The sequence below is a fragment of the Camellia sinensis genome, chromosome 12 (assembly GCF_055761805.1).
Source record: "Camellia sinensis isolate YWXY chromosome 12, ASM5576180v1, whole genome shotgun sequence".
Taxonomy (NCBI): Eukaryota; Viridiplantae; Streptophyta; class Magnoliopsida; order Ericales; family Theaceae; genus Camellia; species Camellia sinensis.
The window spans coordinates 138,561,898-138,573,880 of record NC_138972.1 but is presented as its reverse complement, the minus strand read 5'-3'; the positions used below and the strand labels follow the sequence as shown (position 1 = coordinate 138,573,880).

Sequence of the window (11,983 nt, the reverse complement as noted above, 5' to 3'; positions counted from 1 at the left end):
GCTTTCATTAGATTAGTTAATTTGTTAATTAATTTGTATTATTCTTTTGGTCCCTCCGAGCGAGGGTGAATTTGTAATAAGTGTGGGTGCGTGTGTGCATGTCTTCCAACCCCCACTTCTTTCTCCCTTTTACTTACCTGCTTTTGATGGTTAGTATTAGGACATGTTTACTTTAGCATACCTTATGCTATGCATGCGTGCATCATTCATCAGTATTGCATGCACCAGGCTCGGCGCATCATACTAACTGCATAAGTATTTCAAATCTAACTTGAATACATGCTACTTGTGCATTTTCACATGTCATTTATAAACTAGCCGAGCCTACTCTAGTGACATTCCGCATGTGTTACATTAGCCATCTTAACATGAACTAGGATCATGCATATGATTACTAACTAGTTTCTGTTTTGGCTTGGAGTACTCTGTAAGTCCTTTTGCTTTAGCATACCGCATGCGTATGAGTGTTGCCATAATTGCATGATTACCATGAGGCTAGCTGCTTATGTGATATAACTGCTTGAATGCCAGTGGATGGAGGTTGAATTACCTAAATTGGGATAACGCATTAAAACTGTGAGTTTTAAGCCCACTAGATAGTGGCAAAACCATCTTTTCTAAAGCCCACTTGAGGGTGGCAAAACCTGCATTTCAGCCTACTTGCGAGTAGCAAACCGTTTTCAAAACAAGCATGAAATGTTTTGTTCCAATTTAGGTGATTTGGTCTATACTTGTTTGCTGTGCACATAACATAGTAATTCTAGGCTAATAACCGGAATAAGAACACATAACATTTTCAAAAACGGATATCATGGTTAGTAGAGGCCGATCTTCGGATCGGGCGAGAGGGGGTGCTCATAGCTGACCTTCCCCAATCGTACTCAAGCTCCCGAGCGGAGGCAACTTTGGTGATGACGGACACGTGGCCTTTGGCACCGAGTCAGGGTTTCCTAAATTTCCCAAAATAAAAATATTTAGGTGGCAACTCTGTATCTGGCAAAGTAGTCCATGTTTGGCACTTCTTTCTAAAAATTTGTTTTTCTCAAAACGATTTGCCGGATTTGGACTCTTTGGTTCAGATTAAGAACCGTGACAATTTGAGTCCGAACTGTAGTAGACCCACAAAACGAACAGAACGGGGGGACTCGTCCCCCCGGGGCATTCGGGGACATCTACACTATCAAGCTCAAAAAAGAAAAGTTTGAGTTGAGCTTGAATATTTATAGTTATTAATGCTTGAGCTCAGCTCAGTTCGTAGTTGTGAGTTCTTAGTGGCCAGTGTGGCAAATAAGCCGAGCTGAACTGGTTTGTTTATCTAGCTCAAAAAAGAAAAGTTTGAGTTGAGCTTGAATATTTATACTAATTAATGCTTGAGCTCAACTCAGCTCCTTAATATTAATTATATTCAAGTTTGGTTTGAAACTTAATAATGAAGAAAAATGATAAAGTTTGGTTTGAAACTCAATAATGAACGATTTTGGTTTGAAACTTAATAATGAAGTTATGCTCAAGTTTGGTTTGAAACTCAATAATGAAGAAAAAAATTGACTTGAACCTTGAGTGATTCATTTATTAAACGAGCTCAAAAGATTGGTTTGACATTGTTTATGTATGTAATAAATTGAGCAGAGTTGAACTCTTATTGAATTTGTTAAACAAGCCTAAAAATTTAATTTGAACTCGCTTATATATGTAACAAGTAGAGTTGAGCTCTTACTGGGTTTATTAAACAAGCCTAAAAATTTAATTTGAACTTGCTTATATATGTAACAAACAGAGCAAGGTTGAACTTTTTTTCATAATGTCACACCACGTTGACAACACAAGAGGGGGGGAAATTAAGTTGGTAAATATAACTTAAAATAAAATAATTCAATAAAATTAACTTGCTCAAGCAAAATAAAAGAATGAACATATAAAATATGAGCAATAATGTGTGTGAGCAAATCAAGTCAAAGCACAACAGAGTAGCAATTATAAATATAAAGGAGAGATAGAGAGAGAAGGCAAACACAAGATTTATAGTGGTTCGGTTTCCATCCAAGTTTACATCCACTCCTCAAGGCTCCCCCTCGAGTATTTTCACTATTCATCTAATGGATTTTCACCAGCAAGTTTACCGGATACTTGCAAGACTTTTACAACAATAATTTTGTTCCAAAAATCCCAAAAAACAAACTCACCAAAGCAGCCCACTTTTTGGTGTTATCAAATCTCTCAAGTGTTTCTCTCTCAAACACTCATAATGAAGCTCATGGGTATAACAACCATTTATAGATGATTTGTAGATAATAAAAAAATGCGTAAAGCATTTTGTACGATAAAACTCCTAAAGAGTTGGATTTAAACAATTAAAGCTCATAGAGATGAAATGAAAGGTACAGTATAAAATTATTGTATTTTCTCCTCTTTTGGAGATTATCCTCTCTGTCACTTGTAGATGAATGTAGATTTTCTATTTATAATCCCTCATCTTCATTTGACCATTGGAGAGCAAATATAGACATTGGAATAGGAGAAATAGCAGTTGGACAGATTCAAAACACACTCAACATAAGAATATGGTGAGCTCAAATGAGACAACAATGTGGTCCAATTCACATGGAGATAAGTCATATCTGAATGAAAATTACACGAATAACCTATAAAACACATGATGGGATACATAGTCACTTTAATTTTTTTTAAAGTGAATTGTTTTCAGAAAATTTTCACAAAAATCATTTCCAGTAATAAATAATTTGCAAAAATATTTATTTTGCATTTTCCGGAAAATGAAAATAAAAATTAAAAACAAAAACATTACCAAACAGTAGTGCAACTTGTGGCAATTACAACCATTAACCAAATGTCAAATGAATGGAACATATATATTAACCAAATATAGGTCCATAGTGAAAACTTATTTTCTCCACAATGCACAACATAACCTAATTATTTGCTTTGTGAACTCTTTCAAATGTAAATGTAGCATACAAAATAAAAATCCTGCAATTGATCAAATAATGTAAAAATAAAATATATAAAAAAAGTTTAAATTTTAATAAATATTTCGCATATTCTCATATATGTTTTACATATATATCAACATTACATTTGCAACCAAAAAACGATTACATGATATTTCTCCAATATTCAACTAAGAGAACCTGTTTCCATACAAATTGTGGCAGGAAGGAGCTAACCTCTGTGTTCTACACTTGAAGCGAAAATCCCAGTAATATTGACAACAGAGTTTGGTGAATCATTTTTCGTATGACTCGAGAACAGCATGAGTATCCTTGTACCGCTGGAGCATGTAAGTTTCACATTTGATAGGAGGAAACCTGGTGGAAAAGAAGCAGTAAAAAATAGAGAAACTTCACGAAAACAAAGAAGTCGAGCATATCCTTTATGCATTTTTATTAATGCAAAAAGGTTTTAAATTTTAATTAGAAACCAACTCAGTTATCCAGGGAGCCTTTAAATGCATCCCAAAGATATTGTTAGACATCCCAAATTTGGTATTTTTTTTCAAATTTCACTTTATCCCCTTATCGTTTGAGGCCGGATCACTTTACCCACATGTGATTTAAATATAGGCATATTTGCCCCATTATGGTTGGACTAAATTGCAATCTAACATCCGTTAACATTAATCCTCTTAATCTCTGGTATTATACACTTAATCTTAAATTAATCACAAATTTTATTAATTAAACCATCTATATTTGAATCACGGATAGGTAAAGGGCCCCAAACTCAAAGCACAAGGAGTAAAAGTGAATTTTTTCGCCTTTTTAATACCATTTGACCTCTATGTCAAATTACAAAAAAAAAAGACAACCCTAAACCAGCTCCGGCTAGACCCTCCCGCGTCCCCCAGCCCCCTACCCACCCTCGGTACCACCTTGAAGGCTCATCTACACCATCTCCTCTTTCCTCCCCCCACTTAAGCAACTCCCCCATGGCTCCCCCCTTTGTTGCCCACCTCCTACCCATTTTCTCTATCTCTCCCTTGGCGATGGTGGGTGATGTGGTTTGGATTAGGGTTTGAGAAAAAGGTCAGGAGAGGGCTATGGGGTGTTGCAGAGAGGTGGGGGGCATCAAGAAGAAAGGAGAGGGTGGCATTGGGGAGCACGAGGAGCGGGCAGCAGGCGGTGGGGAGAGAAAGGGAGGGAAAGGAAGGGGTGGTGGAGGTGGCACTGGTGCGTTGGGTGGCTAGCCGATAGGTTGGACGGATGCGGGTACGATGGGAATTAATTGGGGTGTTCAAAGAAAATCAACTAAATTTAAATTCGAGAATGGGGTGTCCAAAGGAAGGGGGATCCAACCATTGTTTTGGAGTACAATTAGAGGTTTCCACTTGTCCACATATGTTGCACGTAATTATGACGTCAATGGTCCTCACGTCATAGTGTGGGTGATAATTAATTTGTGATCATGCATACTCAGATCAATTGCAGTTATCGATGGTTAATGTGTGTTCATACTTAGATCAATGCAGGTATGAACAGTTTATCCGTGTTCAATTGATACTTACTTGGGAGGGTTCTCTTGCGACTGGCAGGTGGGCAAGCATTCAACAAGACAATCGTGATTAGGCTCCACAAAGTATGCAATCTGCTCAATGAAAAAATAATAATAATAAACAAATATAAATAAATCGAATAAAATGAAAGCAAAAAAACAAAAAGGGCCATTGTGTATGTTAGATGATAATATTGCATAAGAAGGCAAACTTTTCATTATCAACATCCCTTGTAGGCTATGCAATTAGACAACATTCAAAACCTTCTAAAGGGGCCTTACAGAATATCTCTCCTGACCATTACCCAGCACTCGATGCAACGTGGACCTGGATAAAATTAAGCAAGTGAACACAGATACCCAAGTACCATAAAATTATAATCCCAACACACAGACCACATACTAGAAAAATTGGCATTCATGGTGGTGGCAATGAGAAATTATTGTTCTGCAATTTTTGCTCTAAAGAAGGCAATGTCCCATATCGTACTCAATATTACTCACAATAAACAACTGGAAAAAAAATAAAAATAAAAAAAATAATAATAATAATCCGACTGATTGTCATGAAGCTACAAAACCATCATTTAGGAACTTTGGCAAATGCACATTACCTGAAAATACAGTTGCTCCAGCGCTCTAGCATGTCACCAAGATTCACTATAAATGCTCTAAAAGTTAGATTTCAAACATCAAGACAGTAAGAAAATGCTAATAATATAGTAAAAGATTCATTCTACGTCAAATTGTAGTATCTAAATGTAATTTATGGTCCCTTTCATTTAACCTCAACACATGATCACAAAAGCATGTAGAAAACTTACACTAGCTCCAATAAAGGTGTCTAATATTGTCCAGAATTATGTAAAGTTTTCTTCCTTTATTTTTTGATAACTGAAAACCAATCCTAGGCAGTGCCTTTGGAACCAATCAAGTCTCTGAAGATTCTATTTACTAACCCTTTTAATGGTGCTACAAATTCCCACTTCTGAGGTTTAGCATCCTTATCCTTTCATATCTGTAATAAATTGAAAAGATCACAATCCCTTTCTCACAAAATATATTAGAAATACAATTCAAATTCTTAACTATATCAGTACTTGGAGACCATAGACGTCATCTGTTGCCAAGAGTGTTATCAAACCAAAATTAGAATGTGCACCTGCTCCATATGATCCCTTCATCGGATCAGAAACACTACCTGAAGAATAACCAAACACTTGTCATGATACAGGTGACATCAATTACATTAGAATTCCATGATCTTCAATTTAATTTTCACCTTCATAGTGTAGCAGACGCAAGGTTGCAATTGGCTTCCCAAGCATTTCTTGTCTATCAAAAAAGTCAACCTCGAGGTTAAGTGCAAGAGCTATGATCCTTGAAATTGCTTTTGCCACCTCACTAGCATGCATATAAACAATCATATGAACAATGTCATATATATAAAACTGAAAGCATGAAATCATGGCCGAACAAGTCACAAGGCTTAAATGGAATGATAGGTAATTACTATTTTTCTACAAATGAATTTCTAGTGGGAAAGGAGAACAACTCCCAATAGAACAACTATCTGGATTGGTTTTATACATGTCCCAATTTATCAATGGTGTTTAGAAATATACCTCAGTGGCTAAAACAATTCACTCAACCTAATTCTTTGTTATTATTCCTCAAGTTATGCAGCATATTTTATGCTAATTTGCATCACCAAAAATGTATCAAAATATAAAAGATCTTAGAGTGATTGGGAAAACATGTAAGAATTGAAATTAAAAAGTCTGGACAATATAGATTAAAAAGCAATACATGCCATGTTTTCATAATGAAAATATATATAAATATGAATCTTCATGGTCTTAGAATATTATTATCATCCATCACCATAAAATTTTCATGGCAAGGGATGAGCTCGTATAATTACAACAGACAAACTCGTCAACCAAGCTTTGCAGGACCCACCAGACTGTGCCATCAAGACCAGATGGAACAAAGGTATGAATTCTCTCCTGCAGTTCTTCGGTCTATGCTCTTAGCTCACATCCCTAAGCCTCTCTTTAGTATATATAGAACTTTCAATATTTGATATGAAGTTATCCTTCCCATAATGTGATATTTTCCAAGATTTATTAGTCTAATGCAATACTTTTACATTGACAATAGGGAATTCATATTAGATAACAATGAGAAAATAATATGATGCAGCATTTCTGCTTAGACACCAAAACAAGATAAGATAATTCTATTTGCTCTATGGAGAGTTATAATGTTTGATACAAAGCAGCAAATACATCTGCCAGTAGTATATGAAGTTCATTACAAAAAGATTAAACTTGAACAAAACTTACAGTGCCTCTCTATGATATTTCTCCATAGTTTCCCTCCATCCAGGCAAGATATCTTTCAAACGGCCAAAAGAAAAAAGGGGTTAATACTGATTACAAAACCAATACCACGAAGAATGCTCAAATGCTTAAATCACATCAAGTTGAATTAAGCTCTGATGTGTGTGTGTGTGTGTGTGTGAGAGAGAGAGAGAGAGAGAGAGAGAGATGATTGGGACATGGCATGAACTACTCATACTTCGCACTTTCTTAAGACTTGAATGGATTTTGTAGCTTACCAGAAGGGGGCCAGACATTTGGTCCGTATAATAACTTTTCTATGTCAGGATCGTTTTCAGGTACTTCTATTCCAATGTAATATCCCTCCTTATAATCTCCTATATCCGTAAAATAGGATAATCAATATTTTTCTTTTTCATGAAACAAGGATCTCTTTATTATAATTAGTTTAAATTTAAACAACAATAAATCAAGAAAAATTGATCAACTGGAAGAAGAAAAGAATGGAACAATATAAAAAATAAAACAATGTGGGTGGCATCTCGAAGTAGGAAGGCAACAATATAATTATGTAAACAAAAACATATATGAATGCATATAGGCTCAAGTTTGTTCGAGGCCTAAGGCATAAAAAACATAAATGAAGCCTTTTTAAGATCTTCATTTGAAATATATTTTTCTTCTCTTTTCAAATGCAAAATTACAAATTACAAATTACATTCAAGTGTTCTAACATATCATTTGTAATTGATATTGTGGGTAGTTCACTTTTTGTTTCTTATGACTTAATCAATCTTAGGTTGAACTTTATCCATTTTAATTTTTTTTTCTTTGCAATGCAACTGGTATAGAAAAAAAAAAAAAAAACAAGGTCCAATTAGTACACATTAATGTGTGTTTGGGAGGGGAAATTTTATAATCGTGAATGCATTAGAAATTTTAGTTTTCTTTAATTATTCAATATATCAATTGAAGTGCTCCCTTCAGCTTGCAAAACTTTCAATTCCCAAAACAAATTTAAACATTGATATCATCTTGTACAAAAATTCCAAATGCAAATTTAAGACAACTATCCCTACTTTTTTAACAGTTAGTGTGATTGCAAATTTATATTTATCATATTAAACTATATAAAAGTGAGGCCTCTTACTATGTGGGGATGTTAGGCGAAAGTCTAATTTTCCTAGCACTCAAGCCACTTCTTGACACGCATGATCATACAAGCACAATATATACATATATGTACACATACATGTCATGCACATACCAAGCTATACAATAGATGCCAACTTGTATTAAAAAAAAACATTATATTGATCTGATATTCACTTTTGTGCTTATTGCTAAAAAGTAGTGTGACACTAGAAAAATGATAGCAGAACAAACCATGTATTTGATTGACAGGATCCAAACATTGATTGAAAAGGGGAGTGTAACCTCGATGTTTCTTGTTTCTAAGAACCTTCATTTTCTCACTTACTGGTAGATCAAAAAAACTTTTGCTTTGGTAAAAAACCTCATCCATAAATTCCTGGTTGATTCCATGATTGATCACAAAGAAAAACCCAGAATCCAAACATGCCTGTAGAAAAGAGAGGAAGCAAAGGATAAGCCAGGATATAAAAACCAATTAACAAAAAATAGTGTGTGTGTGTGTGTGTGTGAAAAAGAGAGAGATTAAAATAAAACAATATGGTACTTTAGTTCAATGACTGACTCATACAAAGAAATGGTAACACAATTGAGCAACTAAATACTAACTAACCTAATGGCATTGGCTATTTTTATGGTTCAAAAAAATATAAAAAATAAAACTAATAATGACATTGCAGTCAAAAGCTCTTGATCATCCACATTTCACTGTACAGAAAATTGACTAATTTTTGTAAATGTTAAGTTTAAAAGAGAAGCATAAAAAATGACATTTTATCCTAAATTCAATTCATAAATGGGATTTCAATATTTGATTCAATAGGTTGTTCACAGTACTATTTGGGTTGGTTAAAATAAGTATTTCTATTTTTTCCATAGTTCAAAACCTATAAAAATACGGAAATTTTACTTTGCTTTCCCATAATCCAAACAAATAGTGGCATAAGAATCAATTATAGTTTTTACCCTTACACTTAATATTCAATCTCACTTTCCCCTTGACCTTTTAATCGTAATTGTTCCAGTCAATCCCCAAACTTTGAATCAAGTTATAATTTGGCCCCACATATACAAGCGTCGTTTCAAAACGAAAAGAGAACAATCACAAAAATATTCATTACACTTAGCACCTTATATTTTTACCGCAATCTCACTTTAGTCCTTCCACTCTAGTTCTTCCGATCCAGGTACGTTACTAAAATCTCACACTTTTAGATCATCAATTTGGATAGAGATTTCAAAAAAAAAAAAAACAAAACAAAAAAGAGTGAAATATAAATGAAATATAATTATATTTTCACCAACCATTTCGATTTCTAGATCTCTATCCAAATCTATAATCCAAACCCATCCAAGTTAATTTTTGTGTTAATTTTTCAAATGCTATTATAAGATTGAGCCTAATTGCAACTTGACTCAAAATAGAGTAGCTGAGTGAGATAATTAAAAGTTGAACGGATCAAATGAGATTGAAGGTAAACTATAAGATGCAACCTTATATTTTTACCACTATCTCACTTTAGTCCTTCTATGCTAGCCTTATCATCTATACTTTTACTAAAATCTCAGTTTGTAGGTAAAGTATAGGATGCAAAAGTGTAAATTTGCCAATAAGATCCCAAGTTGAACACCGCTTATAATCTGATCGTGCTTAAAGCACCAAACATCAACAATCGGACATGTTATTGGTTGGTTGTATTGTGTGGATTGTGATTGATCACATGACGCTACACACCAACTAATAATTTTCCGATCCGTATATAATCAATCAATCAAAAAAACCAGATATATGAGAGAGAGAGAGAGAGAGAGAGAGAGAGAGTGTGTACCTGTTTGAGTAAAGAAACAGAGTTAAAAATGTCTGGGCTTGAAAGATCGATACAATTGAGTGCTGAGAAGTTTTTTAAATCTCGAGGAGCTTCAATAGCGTCGTTCGTCAAATTCTCCATTTCTAAAGATATGAGGTTCTGTTCACCCAAAAAAGATATGAGGTTCCAATATTTATAAAGATATGAGGTTCTGTTCACCCAAAAGAGGTATGTGGTTCCGATATTTCTTTGTCGTTATTATCAATTAATTAAGGGCAAATTACACTCATACCCCTCTGTTTTCTTGCAATATCACTGCCACCCTCCTTTAATAATTGAAATACCAATGCACTCATACATTTGAAAATAATGTAACAAAACAAAACAAAAAGAAAAGAAAAAAAAAAACGAATCAAAAGCTTATCCTTATGGATAAGCATGCAGCAAAAGAGGGGGCCACGTGGTGATACCACATGGTTGCTTAGAGGGAAAGGAAATGGTGCCTGAAAAGATGTTTTCGATAAATATAAGAAGCAAAAGGAGGTGCAGTCCGTCCATAAAAAGGGGAAATTTCCGTGAATGGAGAAGAAATGGTGAGGGATTAACATTAAGGTGAGTTGTATTATACTTTGAGTCACCATAATATATTTTACGTGTGTTTTGAGTTATCATAATTTATTTTACGCAATTTGTGTTTTATAAATTATATTAATATTTCAATTACGTTGATTATTTTCTGAACTCTGTTTGTCTAAAATGAAACCCATGAATATGTTTGTTTAAATTTTAGAAATTATTTGATAATGATTTTATAAACAATTATGTTTTGTAAGTACCACCACGGAAGTCTCATGCCTTGGGGGACATAACCATTAGCTTCTATTTGGTCACTTTGTGGCCCTCTATTTGTCATGGATTCATTGACTTCTATTATGATTGTCACTCATGTGACCTTTGTTTTGTTTTGTTCTATATCGTGATTATGGTTATTTGTTTACTTAATTTTTGTACTTTAGCTTCTGTCAATTAAATAATTTGTTTATTCAAATTAAGTTATGTTAAAGTTTTATCTTAAATAACTATCCATGATTATTTTGTATTCCCTATACTCTTGGCATAATATTTCCCACTCTGTTGTGTGCTTATAGCTGTTACCCCTTTTAAGTGATGAGATGTAAAGAAAAACTGTAACCTCGTATTGTGCGACCCGCATGGAAATTGGATGCCAACCTGTTACATTTTTTTTTTCTTTCATTTTTTTTCTTTTTTTTTCCTAACTTTTTGTCACCGCATAATAAAATAATAAAAGCCCAATGGATGTATTTCTTTTTTATTTCCCTAGGAGGGGTAATTAATGAAGTGAATTATCTATTTAATTATGTCCTTACTTTTATTTCGTTTTCACTTGCGCCCCTTAATTTGTGCAATTAGAATTAGTAAGTTGCGATTCCAGCCCTAAACCCTGGGGTTGGGTTGTGACAAAGGTGGTATCAGAGAAGTGGTTTTAAAAAAATAAAATAAAAATAATAATAATAATAATAAATATTTACCTGCGACGTTAGTCTTTTTATGTAAAATATCACGGTTGTACTTTGACTAACTCTGGTGATGTAAGAATGTTCGAGGTTATCCTTAATGAAGCATTTTGGGAGGAGTTCGGGGCTATAAGTGTGAAAGAAATCTTAGTAGAGCACCACGACTCCGCCTCATCGGAATGATGGGGAGACTCAAAAGATATAGTTAGGCGACTACACTCAGGCATTGCCTAATTGATAGGTTGGTCGATATATGTACAGGCTGATCCTACTGATGTAGCATACTTATTGTGGAGGCAGAGCCGTGCCTACACCCGTGGACAATATCTTAGACTTACCCACATACTCGACCTTGCTCCAGGATTTGACCGTCCCCAGGGATAGGGCCTTACTTGGGCTTGAAATTGTGCAAGACACTTTTGAGAAAGTCAAAATTATTCAGCAAAGGCTCAAGACAGCACGGAGTCGACAAAAGAATTATGCGGATGTTCGAAGAAGACCTCTTGAATATGAGGTCGGTGATCATGTGTTTATTCATGTGACACCGATGAAAGGCCAAGTAAGATTTGAAAAGAAAGGTAAATTGTCGCCCCGTTACATTGGGCCGTTCCAAATTCTGGAAAGGTTTGGTCTA

General features: G+C 34.4%; 1 pseudogene across 1 annotated transcript; it reads right to left on the bottom strand.

The window, feature by feature from the left end:
* Positions 1-2,994: 2,994 nt before the first annotated feature.
* On the bottom strand, positions 2,995-10,026 carry LOC114317789 (azadirone synthase LFS-like; annotated as a pseudogene). The gene is made up of 11 exons (XR_014347337.1): positions 9,836-10,026; positions 8,241-8,436; positions 7,133-7,231; positions 6,858-6,909; positions 5,792-5,913; positions 5,610-5,710; positions 5,469-5,527; positions 5,124-5,180; positions 4,792-4,837; positions 4,523-4,602; positions 2,995-3,326 (listed from the first exon to the last, which is right to left on the bottom strand). The product of XR_014347337.1 is annotated as an azadirone synthase LFS-like (transcript).
* Positions 10,027-11,983: the final 1,957 nt, after the last annotated feature.